We start from the raw sequence: 15,090 nt of genomic DNA on the forward strand, positions 1-15,090 counted from the left end.
TTGAATTGACATCAAGGTTTAAATCAGTGCGATAAATAACCACAAGAGACTGACGGGTTTTTTTTTTCTCTCCGCCATTACCGGCATTTGCGTGACAGCCATGTTTGCCAATCCTAATTGCTGACCCTCAAGTTTCTTCGTCTCTCACTTTAAACAGGGAAAAACACATCTCACTCTTTGCATCGCTCTGAGCACGTGGTAGCCTTTATTAAACAGTAGAAATGACGGATTGCAGTAAGCCATCTTTCACAGGCAGCACGGTGAAAAAAGGGGTTAGTGCATGTGCCTCACAATACGAAGGTCCTGAGTTCAATCCCGGACTGAGCGGGCTCGGGATCTTTCTGTATGGAGTTTGCATGTTCTCCCCGTAACTGTGTGGGTTCCCTCCGGGTATTCCGGTTTCCTCCCACCTCCACAAACATGCACCCGGGGATAGGTTGATTGGCAACACTAAATTGGCCCTCGTGTGTGAATGTGTGTGAATGTTGTCTGTCGATCTGTGTTGGCCATGCGATGAGGTAGCGACTTGTCCAGGGTGTACCCCGCCCTCCATCCGTATGCAGTCCGAAAGGGACAAGCGGTAGAAAATGGATGGATGAATTACAGTACAACGGAAAAAATAAAAAATAAAAAGTCTACAGTAATGACAAATATGTTTATATACTTTTCAAATGGTTATATGCATCATTATTATAATATTTAATGATTAAATTATGAACACTGTTAAGTTTGTATCGATTATTTCTTCCGTTTAGAGCATAATGTAGACACAAGTTGTGAGTCGGTCTGCAAGAAGCAAAATATATTTTTTAAAGTAAATGGTTGCATATTCTAAAGTGTGGCATCTTGAGACAAAGATATTTGGATTGACAGTCTAAAAGTAACATATCCGCCTTCCTTATATAATTTTATGTACAAAATATAAAAATTGCAAATTGAATTGCAATCACAATTTTTAAGCAATTACGTTTGTTTCCCATAATTCTGCAGCCCTATAATTTAGTGCTAATATCTGAGTGGGTGCCAGGCCTCTCAAAAAGGTTTAGAACCCCTGGCATAGGTTTGGGACTAATCATAAATTGAAACAATTGAGGAAGAAGTGAGTGCACTACTTGGGTTCAACCAGCAGAGGTGCTGTTGATTTGACTCCTTTGACATTATATTAGCTATGGTAAAGTAAGCTACATTGATGATCAATGGCCTACTGTTGATGAGACAGGTGTTCAAACGATTTCAATACCTCTACCATTGAAAATTACACTATATTAAAAAAAAAATAAAGATGTCCAACATTATTGGTCGACCGATATCATATTGGCCTAAAAATGTGACGGATCGGACCATATTGGTATAGACTTTTCTGCCGACAATTAAATCAGCATGCCGTATCAATCTGGTTTGTACTCCAACAAGCTTGCTGCTTGTCTCTTTGCGCTTCTGCGATGTGAAATTGTTTCACGGTTTGTCCTTTCGTTTCGAAAAATATAATTTGCAATTTGATAGTAAAGTGCTGGTTTTATGAGGCTTTCTAATTGACCTGGGCACCGCAAGCAGTGACTATGCAACAAATAGAATGAAGAAACTGGCGATACAGAAAAAAATACTGAGCTATACACAGTTAAAATGCAGACAAAAGACAGCGAGGGTGAGGGGAAAGAAGAATAAAAAAAAAATTAGTCCATCTGTGACACAGCATCAGAGAAAGTTTTTCTCCTGCGGCACATCATAGTACATATTTTGTTTGACGATGCAGAACAAAATCAAAACACTATTAAACACTAACATGAGACACAGAAAGCACTATGAGTTAAGGAAAAAATAACTGGGATTTCTAACACCAGTTTATACAGAAATGGTAGGATTTGTTTAGACATGCCTAACAAGTTACATCACGAACAGTAGTTATTTTTGCACACTTCGTGTCCAAAAATGAGTAGGAAAAGGTAAAGCTTATAGTTAATGTCTAATAATGATAATTAACTCACACCATAACTTGTACATGTTCAAATGTAGTTCACTTCCTGTGTGAACCAACAATAGGAAGGTGCTGAAAAAACATAAATCTGCATTAGTAGCACATAGTTTCATACTTTGTTCTTACACAAATGTTTGTGCCACATGCAAGTGTAAAGTTGTTATTTAGATTCGTATTTGTAAATTATTTGTTGATAGTGTTATTCTACTTGACCACTGGTATTTTTGTTTTAGACAAAACGATAAATATATTTTTCTCCCATTGCAATATTAGTCTTGTTTTCCACAAACGGTGTTTATTTGCAAAATGTGTCCAGTGGTATCACAGCAAATGTGGTAATTTTACGCATAATGTCCCTGACAGTTTGAGGGAAGAACTGCTGCATATACCTGTAATAAACCCAATATTGGATACCCTTTAAAAAAAAAAAGAGTTAAAACTAGCATGTCAAATGCCCATCCCTAGTATTTATGATTAACTAGTTAAAATAATAAGTGGGCATGCAGAGAAACTAATTACATCTGTGACAAACTGGTCATGTAAAGAGCAGGACATCCTGCGTACGCTGCTTAAAATAAACAAATGGCATGCAGCTGCACGCCACAAAAACAGAGCTGGTGCAGACAAAAATATGTGGTGTTCCATGGATGAGGCCAAGTGCATTTTAAGCCTAATTGTAGATTTCCCATCCCCCACTCCTTTTGTGAATGTTGTACTGAAAAGCAAAGCATAAAGATGGTGCAAAAAGAAGTTTGATTAGAATGAGATTAAAAATCTTGGCAATGCTCTATAGATCATCTTATAAATGTGCAGGGAAATTCAGTTGTGTGTAAATTCACGTTTTGCACCGAGCTTTGACAATGCTGTATTTAGAAGATGTGCCTCTAAATACCCAATGTCAATCCCGAATGTGGCTTTAGCGGTTTGTGAACATTCTCGTCACAATTCAACTGAGATTTGTGATCAGGACAACAATAAGCTGCTACAGTTCAAAACTACATAACTCACATAAAATCACTGGAATATAATAAAAAGGCACGTGCCTTTAAAGCGTAAAAACATATACCAAAGACAAAATCATAAGTACATGAGCAGCACATGCAGTCTTGAGAAATGAATGCTGTTGAAATCAGCATACCAGGGTCCCCATTTTCTCATGAACAGTCACCTCCTGACAGATGTGCAAACAAGACCTGGAAACAGCAGCCATTTTCTCTTGAACTGCTCTGCTGAGTAAAAACCCGCCTTTGAAGCTTCTGGTTGGGCTGCAGTCTTGAGTGGGGGAGGGGAAGTGCCAGGGCGTGGGGGAGGAGAAAGCAGAAGAGAGACAGAAAATAGAAAGAGAGAGAGATGGGCAAGAATGGTGGAATGGAGGGGGGGGGGGAGATCAATAATCATCCTAAAAACAGGTAATCACAACGACAACATGGTGCACCTCATCCCATGTTTCTTTTCCTTTGATGTGCAGCAGGAAAGCACCGGGGAACAGATAACGCTGGAACTATTTTACATCCAAAAAAAACCCTGCACTGGAAGCAAACAGTGTACTATATAGGGGCCACCGATTCGAAAAACAAAATCAACCACTGGTATTACTGCGTTTCCTGAGCCCACGTATGCCTGTCTCTCTCGCTTTGAGTCACCATGCGCCAGCAACAAATGTAGGTCAGCAATTTACCCACCGGTTAACATTCCTTTAGGTCATGATGGATAATGAAATTACCTGCTGGTGATCAGTTGTAAAGCTACAAACTACAGATCTCTCTCTCAAAGGCTAGTCACAAAAAAAAATGGCTCAGAGTAACACTGATGCCACAAGAAGTCCCAACATTCTGCCCGTCACACAAATTACAGTGATCTGAGAGCCTGTGGGTTGATACATCAGACCTGCAGTAAAAAAATGGGGCTTGAATAAGTGCTTTGTTTTTTAATAAATGACCACATATGCCACTATTGCGTATGGGCGTTTGTGTTCTCTCTCTGCTCAATAAATGGGGGATGGTGACAAACAACAAGGATAGCTGAAAGGATTCATCACGGAAGCCTCAAGCCGCATGGGAGCATCTTAGCAAACTCCCGCTTTGCCTCTACTGGAGTCGCTTGATAAGCTACAAAAATGATAGAAAACAACAGCCTAAATCAGACCTGGGATAATTAAGGCCCGGGGGCCACATGCAGCCCGTTGAGCTTTTCAATCTGGCCCGCCGGACATTCCCAAATTATTTTTTTAGATCTTTAAGTGTTGCTGCCTCTATGATGTGCATTGATGTTTTCAAATGACCGTAAGTCTTGAACTATCCAAAATATTTCAATGGTTGGAATCTGGGCTTTTGCATGATATAGTAGTTACTCTGATCATCTAATTAGTTACTATGGTAATCTATGTCACAGCAGCTCAGACGAAGCACCACGCAGTGCGGGCGGGGAGCGTTTCCACAACAAAGTTCTAAAGCTTAGTGATGTATAGAATAGAATAGAAAGTACTTTATTGATCCCTGGGGGGAAATTCAGCAAATATCAGATACCGTATTTTTCGGACTATAAGTCGCAGTTTTTTTCATATTTTGGCCAGGGCTGCGACTTGTACTCAGGAGCGACTTATGTGTGAAATTATTAACACATTACCGTGAAATATCAAATAATATTACTGATCTTATTCACGTAAAAGACTAGACGTATAAGATTTCATGGGATTTAGCAATTAGGAGTGATAGATTGTTTGGTAAACCTATAGCATGTTCTCTATGTTATAGTTTTTTGAATGACTCTTACCAGGCACCTTCTCAGTTGGTATTTATGCGTCATGTAATGTACACTTATTCAGCCTGTTGTTCACTATTCTTTATTTATTTTAAATTGCCTTTCAAATGTCTATTCTTGGTGTTGGGTTTTATCAAATAAATTTCCCCAAAAAATGCAACTTATACTCAAGTGCGACTTATATATGTTTTTTCCTTCTTTATTATGCATTTTCGGCAGGTGCGACTTATACTCCGGGGCGACTTATACTCCGAAAAATACGGTATATCATATTGTAGGTGGGTTTATTGTGTACCCTTCGCGTTCATATTTCACTGTTTGTTGCAATTTTGCTGCATTTTACTTGATTGTAAAATATGTTGATCGCATTCATATTTTGTCAATATTGAAATGAATATAAATATTTTATTTCAAACCTTCACTGTACAACAAAACACTTTTTTTTTCTTTTTTTTTTTTACATTTTGGCAAATATATTTATGCAAGGCTTGAAAAGGGGTTGGATGAAGCAGATGCTTATAATATCCCAACCCCTCTCACTCATTCCACATGTAACATAAACAATACAAGAACAATACTCTATAAACAAAAACAAGAAAAACTGCTGTACACTAACAATACGATATTACCACTTTTACTATGAGACAAGACAAAATATTCAGTGTTTTATCCATTATAGAAAAATTTAAAAATTCCATTCCGTTTTTTGAGGCGGTCTGTCATAACGTTTTTAGCATTTGATCAGACATTATTGTGAGGTTTTGTATTAATGTTCCTAAAAATAGATATACCGGCCCCCAGACACATTTTTTTCTCTAAATGTGGCCCCCAGGTCAAAATAATTGCCCAGGCCTGGCCTAAGTACTGTTCAAATATACAACTGGGGTTTTATTTCCACACACTATTTTTTTTGCATTGGAGGTACAAAATGAGGCGTATGGAAGGCGATAGTGGTCAACTGTGGGGAAGTAAAGTTTAAAACCCCACATTAACTTCTCCTGTCCTGTTATGTTGGAAGCAATTATTGGTTACGATTAGTCCAATGCATCTACTCTTGACAATGGAAAAGCAAATAGTACATCACACCAAACGTAACTAATGTCTTGCATGTCCATGGAATACGCTTTGATATGCACATTGGGAGTCTGTGTTTGAGCGACTGTAATGATTGCTTTAAAAACTTACTAAATGTCACCGACCAATTAGTGCCACAGAATATCATGTGATTCGCAGACAGGACGGGTCAGAAAATAATAATCTGCTGAAGAGTGATAATAGAGAAGTTTCAAACATGAAACTGCTTCTTCTAATGAATGAAAAATGAATGAATATAGCATAGTAAAAAAAAAAAAAGTCCAAGCTTCCACCGCGAGTCACATCATTTTCTGTGGTTTGAACATATTAGGCCAATAAAGAGGATTTTAATTCTGATTCTAAAACATGGGGATGGGTCAAATGCAGAGAATAATTTCACCACACCCAGTGTGTGCATGTAACTATCGTTGGGACTTTAACTTTGACACTGGCCTCAGCAACAGAATAGAGTACCATGCCTAAGCAACAGAACGGAGTACCATACCACTGCATCAGTACATGTTTTAATCTTCTTCGATAAAACTCTGCATAACAAACCCATGGCCACTAAGAGCCAAACTTTAATAGTGGATTATTTATGTATGTCCTATAAACATTTTTACCCAAATTATTTCAGATCAACACCCAAATGAGAAAAAACACTTGGTTCCTACATGAGATTCAACAAACAAATCATGTGTTGGCATAGAATTGACACATCAGATGTAAGAGCACAAAAGACACAAATTTACATGAACAAACATGAATCAAAAAGCCCTGTGCCAAGTAACTGTGTGCCTAGTTGATGATCATAATATAGATTACAGCAGTTCACTGACAAAATGGACCAACTAAAAATTGACAGGGATGTATTTTGGGATACCCTGTTAAAGGGCTTTTCGATGTGGTGAAAAATATATAGGTAAAGGTAATTTTCTATCCCAATAACAATATATACCACTACAGGGTTTCCCCTCAATGTAATTGAATGTGGCACGCCGCCACGACATTTATATTACCACCACACCTTGAAAACAAGAGAAGACCTTATGGAAAAAAGTTCTGTGGTCAGATTGAACATAAATTGAGCTGTTTGGCCACAATACCCAGCAATTTGTTTGGAAGACAAAAGGTGAGGCCTTTAATCCCAGTAACTCCATTCCTACCGTCAAGCATGGTGGAGGTAGTATTATGCTCTGGCCCTGTTTTGCTGCCAATGGAACGGGTGTTTTACAGAGAGTAAACAGGACAATGAAAAAGGAGGATTACCTCCAAATTCTTCAGGACAAGCTAATATCATCAGTTCAGAAGTTGGGTCTTAGGCGCAGTTGGGTGTTCCAACAGGACAATGACCCCAAAACACACGTCAAAAGTGTAAAAGGAATGGCTGAATCAGGCTACAATTAAGGTTTTAGAAAGCCCTTCCCAAAGTCCTGACTTAAACGTGCGGACAATGCTGAAGAAACAAGTCCATGTCAGAAAACCAACAAATTTAGCTGAACTGCACCAATTTTGTCTAGAGGAGTGGTCGAAAATTTAACCAGAAGCTTGTGGATGGCTACCAAAAAGCGCCTTATTGCAGTGAAACTTGCCAAGGGACATGTAACCAAATATTAACGTTGCTGTATGTATACTTTAACCCAGCAGATTGGTCACATTTTCAGTACACCCATGATACATTTATAAAAGAACCAAACTTCATGAATGTGTTTTGTGACCAACAAGTATGTGCTCCAATCACTCTATCACAAAAAACTAAGAGTTATAGGAATTATTGGAAACCTCAAGACAGCCATGACATTAAGTGTATGCAAACTTTTGACCACCGCTGTATATATAAATATATATACACACACAAACACATACAGTATACATCTACACACATGTACATATATTTATGAATTAAAATGATTAGAAAATGTTGCTTTTGTATTCAAAAACACGTAAAAAAAGAACTAGACAATTAAAAAAGTAAGTAATTCTAGTTTTGCCAATGTATACAAGGGCATATAATTTATTGGTGTCTGTGGGACTGCTTGTCATAGTTGGTGTCTCTGGGCAACAAATAGGCTAATTTGGTGTGTTTTTCTCTACATCACTTTTTAGTTTTGACGTACAATTAGTACTTTGTCGCATTTTAAGACTGTGCCTGTACTGTCCGTGCCGTGTCTTTAAGTAAAAGAAAAGAGTAGATATGTTCACATTGCTTGCAATAACTTGTTGGAGGGAAGTTTTGCAAATCACCTTTCTTCGATCAGTGTGATTTTTTTTTTTAATCCAAACAAATGAGTTCCTCTTCCCTCTTTTTGGCACCAATTCTTCCTCGGGTTTAGTTGGTTTAGCGTCTTTTTGCTCGGCGTCTGTGCTCGTAGCAGACTGCTACATTGTTGACAACTATGCTGTGCCGGCTCTCCCAGTAAAGACTTCCAAGAAACATAAAACGCTGCAGCAAAGATGTTAAAATTACAATACACACTAGGGCTGGGCGATATTGTTTTTAATTTATATCTCGGTATTTTTATGCCATATCGCGATATACGATATATATCTCGATATTTTGCCCTAGCCTTGAATGAACACTTGATGCAAATAATCACAGCAGTATGATGATTTTATGTGTTTACATTAAAACATTATTCTTCATGATGCATTAATATATGCTCATTTTAAACTTTCGGGCAGAGAGGGAAATCACAACTAATTCAATTTACCGAAACTGTATTCATTAAATACTCTTCAATCTCTCGCGGGTGACTTTTTCAATGAAATGCTGCTACCTTTTGTAGCAACACTTCTGCTGCATACTTTGCATATTGCTGTTGTCTGCTGAATATCTTCCCGCTTGAAGCCAAACCACCCCCAGATGATGGACCCCCTGCTGTTTTTTGGGGCATTTATTGTTCTGCCTTCATTTGTGATCAGTTTTGCACCTTCTCTCTCTTGCAATGTCACTCGCTCTGCTTGCACGACCTGCCTCAGCTAACGTTAGCCATGCTGCTACCTCTCTGCTCGGCGAGAGCGTATGACGCTACACGCGCGACAGTAAGATGGTGGGCTTGTTTTACGTCTCTTTGAAAAGGAGAGACGAGCAGGAGTGAGAAACGCCTATAGAGTAATGCCCACAGCTAAAAGCAACAGCGTGAGAACGTATACTCGAATATTACGATATAGTCATTTTCTATATCGCACGAAGGCAAACCCGCGATATATCGTTTATATCGATATATCACCCAGCCCTAATACACACTATCGAGAATTGTATCGTACGATGGACATTTCTATGTTGTAATACAATATATATTGTTACATCACTACCTTGTCCTATGACAAGCTTCTCAAAAAGGGTAGATTTAAAAGAAATGGTTGCCAACCAGTCATCAGATATACTGTTTTCACTCCAAATCGTCCTCATTTTTTCTTCAAGCATCATATTTATCCATCAGGACAGTAAACAATTTACAGTGGGGAATGTATTTCATCTCCCTCCCCTACCTTATCCTACCAACTATCTAAATAACCCAATATGAATGCTGCTGGGAGTGCACAAGGAAGCAGCTCAGGCGGGCCTGAGTGCAATTCTGTGGGGGTGGGTGGCAAAGAATATGATGTGTGTGTGGAGGAGATTGCGGAAGACAGGGTGCCTCAGTGCAGCATACACATGCATGCATACACTACAGTATATAATCCTAAATCCTAGTGTTCTACACAATACAGAGCAAACAGCAGACAATCATTCAGCATCCCAATACAGTGGCCGGTATTGCCGCATGTAAACATGCGCATGATATGGACGATACATGAAAAACATGTACGGCGGCTTTAAATCTAGGCCATTTCCAGACAATGTGAGACAAGATCTTTATGCTCTGTGACGTGACAAAGAACATCATCGTACATCTGCGAAAACAACGCCCACATGTATAAAACAAAAGAGCGACTCCAGTGGCAGTGATGATGCAATCCTCACAACTGACAGGATGTGCAACCTTTTCAAAAGCAAATACATCTTACAAAGCAGTCCAAACATTAAACTGTAGTCTTGTCTTTTGTGAGTACAAATATAATATCCCAGGTGAAAAGCAAAAAAGACCAAAATACTGTCCTTGAGGTGGTAGTCGTCAACATTAAAGCTTCAACCGAGCCCTTGTTTTTTTTTTTCCAGCACTGCGAGGACTGCACAAATAAGCTGTAAACATGGCGACACACACACACACACACACACACACACACACACACACACACACACACACACACACACACACACACACACACACACAGACACACACACACAGCAGTGTGGGCAACACAAATGTTGCTATGGCAACCGGAAGATCTCGCTTCTCTGTCAACAGCTGCTCATGCCACCCGAAAACCAGCCCCCACACTCCATGCGCTTTCCTTCCAACCCAATTCCGGGGTCAAACAGGCAAGGCAGAGGTAACCGCAATACTCATCTTCACTTAGCCAGCCCTTGCCTCGTATTTCTACTGTACCATGCTAACACAACGCCCACAACATTTCCCTTATAGTGCCAGTGACTGTACAAATGCAGCAGTACTTTCCGATTCCCACTTGCAACAAAAACCACGGCAACATAGATTTTAGTGGAAACATATGCATAATAAGCCACACCATGTTGACAGGATGTATTAAATAAGAGGACATCTATACAAGGAAGTCTAATTACATTTTTTTTGTGTGTTTTTGACCTGCATGGGACAACAACAAAATGACAGTAAGTGCTGTAACATACACGCCAGGTTGTTAGTGGTGAAAACGTTTTATAAAGTAAACTAGGATATTCTACTGAAAATTCCTTCGATTTCAGTAAATTACGGACTATAAGCCACTACTTGGGCAGCACGGTGAAACAGGGGTTAGTGCATGTGCCTCAAAATACGAAATTCCCGAGTAGTCTTGAGTTCAATCGCAGGCTCCGGGTACTCCGGCTTCCTCCCACCCCCAAAGACATGCACCTGGGAATAGGTTGATTGGCAACACTAAACTGGCCACAGTGTGTGAATGTAAGTGTGAATGCTTTCTGTCTATCTGTGTTGGCCGTGCGATGAGGTGGCAACTTGTCCAGGGTGCGCCACACCATCTGCCCGAATGCAGCTGAGATAGGCTCCAGCACCCCTTGCGACCCAAAAAAGGGACAAGTGGTAGAAAATGGATGGATTACTACTTTTTCCATACGCTTTGAACCAGGGCTCGGCGATTTGGCCTTTTTTTAAATATCTCGATATTTTTAGGCCATATCGCAATGCACGATATATATCTCGGTATTTTGCCTTAGCCTTGAATGAACACTTGATGCATATAATCATAGCAGTATGATGATTCTATGTGTCTACATTAAAAAACATTCTTGTTCATACTGCATTAATATATGCTCATTTTAAACTTTCTTGCAGAGGAAACTCACAACTAAGTCAATTGACCAAAACTGTATTTATTAAACAGTTATTAAGCAGTGGCACAAACAGTGCAAGATTGTCCGAGACATTTTAAAACAAACAATCAGTGCACTTTTGTGCATGATGTCACCAAGATGACGTATCAAAACAACATTATATTAAAGAACACTTTTTGTACAGAACGCCACTACAATAGTTTAAAACAAATAAAGTGCACTTTTGTGCATGATGTAAGAAGATATTTCAATAAGTGTCAAATAAAAATGAGCTGCATAATAACAAATCAAATAGTGTTCGTCCTTTGCTATGTGGTAGGTTACTGCAAACATTATCACCTTTTATTGTTGACTATTTTTTTTATACGGTGTTGATCTGGAAATGTTTGGCTCGGCATTTTGTTGGGTGTGGAGATGTTGACATACGGAGTAAGCACTTTTCATTCTTTAGCAGGTGACTTTTCTAATAATGCTACATATTAGCAGTAATACTACTTTTGGTAGCAACGCTTTTGCCTCACACATTTGCAAATTACGGTTGTCTGTTTGACATATTCCCACTTGAAGCCAAACCACCGCCAGACGATGGAACCCCTGCTGTTTTTCTTGGGAATTAATTCTTCCTTCATTTGTTACCAGATTCGCACCTCCTTTTGTATTACCACCCGCACTACAGCTAACGTTACCCATGCTGCTACCTCTCAGCTCCGCGAGGGCATATATACGTATGTGACGTATGACGTGTGTAAGAAGGTGCGCTTGCTGTCTGTGAAAAGGAGACACAAGGAGTGGGAAGAGTCTGTAGTGTAATTCCAGCAGCTAAAAGCAACTGCGTGAGAACGTATACTCGAAAATCACGATATAGTCATTTTTTATATTGCACACAGACAAACGCACGATATATCATGTATATCGACATATCACTCAGCCCTACTTTGAACCCTGCAGATTATAAAACAGTGCGGTTAATTAATACATTTAGTCTTTGCTGACAGCCACAAAAAAAAGTTGTCATTAAACCCATGCAAATTCACTGAAATAGTGTGTTATTGTCAGTGCAATCTTTTGGACAAGTTTGCTCACTGCAGGTGCGGCGGGGTTTCATGCCTACGGGTGTTTCCTGCTGTCTAAAGCTTTGAACAGGAAGTAAAAGTGCCATTGTGTCTTTTAATCGTTCACAGCGTTCTGCTCATATGACTTCTTCATTCATCACTCCAAACAGTATTTGTATGTTTTACACAACACCTAAAACTATTCTTATTTACTAAACTGTCCCATGTGTGACTTCTTTAGAAGTGTTTTCATCCATATTTGTAGGTGCTATCGCAATGTAATGAAGCTTGCGTTGTTAGCATTATATAATATGCTATCATGTTTATGAGTGTCTGTGTTACTATTAATAACTTACAATAGCATTCTGTTTGTATTGTTCCAGTTTCACAAATTCTTCAGTAAATTCATCATGACATCACCGTGGAGTTATTGAGTCTGTTTAGCTGATTGGAGAGCTAGATTCCGCAGCGGATTCTTGTCTGTACATTGTCTGTCTTTGCAGGGCAAGCACCATTTCAGCAGTTCTGTGTGGAACTGTCCGTTTGCACGTACTATTGACACGTGCTAAATGAAAGGCTTTAAATAGAGCAGGCAAAACGGTGATGAGTGTTGATAAATCAATCACATTGCGTGTGCTAATATTCATATTATCCTCCCAGTATTGTGGATATTTTTATGATCAGCATATATTTTACATACTAATGAAGACAGGGATGCAAAATGGATTAGACGCCTTATTATGCTTACTTAACAGACACAATCCACTTTGCACACATTTAGTAGATCAGCTTTGCATTTGCTATCACGTTTGCACACGTTTTATTACACACACAACTTTAGTAAATCAGGCTACTGGAGTAAAGGTGAACTGCACTTTCTTGGGAGATTTGCCTCTTGTTCACAATCATTACGAGAGTCAAAAAGATAGATGTATTTATTTCAATGCATTATAATTAGAGCTGCAACTAAAGATTGCCTTAAAGATTAGTTGAGTAGTCGATTAATAAAGCGTTCACATATTTAACGGCCCTAATTTTTCCATCGACTTTCAAATGAAGTTCAAGTTATTTTAGGCATTTGCTAACAAACAATAAAGATGACCAATTCATTCATAAATATTCATTGATACTTTAACTGTGCTGTTAGTTCAGCTGTAACAAAAACGTAAAAAGGTGTGCATTTAAAAGAAAGGAAAGGCAAATTGCTAAAATAAAAAACACTTCACTTTGTTTGTGTACTAAAAAAATCTGTTAAAATCACAGCAATGAAAACAAACACAAAATCTAACTTACTCAAAAAAAAGAAGCATATTTTGATGATGTTTAAAAAGCAGCACACTTGTATATTGAAAATTGATTAACTCTTGGCAGATTTAGCACTCTAACAGTCTAAATGTGTAGAATTACTGCATATCTTTGATTGATTCTTAAAATGTTAGCTATTTTATAAATTGTATGTTTAATCTTGTAATACCTTCACATTGGTGCCTGTGTGTGTGTGTGTGTGTGTGTGTGTGTGTGTGTGTGTGTGTGTGTGTGTGTGTGTGTGTGTGTGTGTGTGTGTGTGTGTGTGTGTGTGTGTGTGTGTGTGTACATGTCTTTAAATGCGCGCGTATCACAGATGTACTGCCATAAAAACAAGGTTTGATTTACAAAACGAACAAGGTATTCATGTTTTTAACAGGGTCACTGGTGTAGTGTGTGCGAGTGGCGGTGCGGACCCGCCTTCTACCGGAAAAAAATGAGTGATGTCGACAGATATAATTGTCAGCAACACATTTTATTGTCGACAATGTCAACTGATCGTTGCAGCCCTAATTCGATTTTGTAAATAAACGTGACTAAAAGCTTACCATGGAGTTAATGGGAGGACCTATATTCCACCCATACAGCTCTCTAAACAACTATTCATAAGCCGTCTACAATAATCCATTTTAATTTTGTGACCTGAATATTAACTAGGTATTAGCAATATTATTATTATAAGTGCTAAGGCAGACAAACTGTTTATAGTGGCGTCGTGATGACAGAGCGCTAATGAATTTGTGCAGCTATATTGACATCTTTGCCTGGTGAGCTGCTTTCTCGCCTTGGAGCTTGTGAAAGTTTATTCAAGATCATAAATCATGCCTGTCACCTTGATAGTAGGAGGTGGAGGACATAATCTGACATGTTGGGAGACTTAGACAGTCAATGTAGACCCGAAAAATATGCTTGGTTCTGCCCCTTTTTTATGAGTTATTCTTCATTCAAAAAAGATATCAAAATCCTATCAGTCGGCATCCCAGGGACAGCAAACATTGTATAGTAAGAGATATTGTATTGTTTGTTTGCTCTCAGACTCATGATGTCTGCAGTCAGTATTAATTAGTCAGTACTGTCCATGCACTAAATACGGACTCCCATATAAAATACGAATGAGATAAAATAGAAAGAAGCATGTATAATAAAGGTGAAAAATAAAGTATACAGAAACGCCTTCAAGCTGAATTTTTGCAAGCCAACTGATTCACTTTCCACACAGCTGGCAAGATAGTCCAGAACAATAACAACCTTCCTCTGTATATCAAGTCAGGGCACAAACGGTCTTTTTCTTCGATTTTAAAACGCCTTCCATCAATCCACATAGCCTTTTGAATGAACTTTTCCAAAAGTTTTGTTTCCATGATTTCCGTCCGAAACTTCCTTCTGAATAATTTTTTCAGACGGTCTTTCATTGCAACCGACCTACATCCGCCCTGATACATTCTTGGGAGTGGCATCATTTTCTTAGCGCAGTCCAAAATCATTGCTTGATGCTGTCTGCTATTTAACAA

General features: G+C 38.8%; 1 protein-coding gene across 1 annotated transcript in view; it reads right to left on the reverse strand.

Moving 5' to 3' along the window:
- Window positions 1-15,090, reverse strand: part of LOC133537933 (F-box-like/WD repeat-containing protein TBL1X) — an 84,746-nt gene that overhangs the window by 27,269 nt on the left and 42,387 nt on the right. The window lies entirely within an intron of this gene.

The sequence above is a fragment of the Nerophis ophidion genome, linkage group LG19, assembly GCF_033978795.1.
Source record: "Nerophis ophidion isolate RoL-2023_Sa linkage group LG19, RoL_Noph_v1.0, whole genome shotgun sequence".
Classification (NCBI taxonomy): Eukaryota; Metazoa; Chordata; class Actinopteri; order Syngnathiformes; family Syngnathidae; genus Nerophis; species Nerophis ophidion.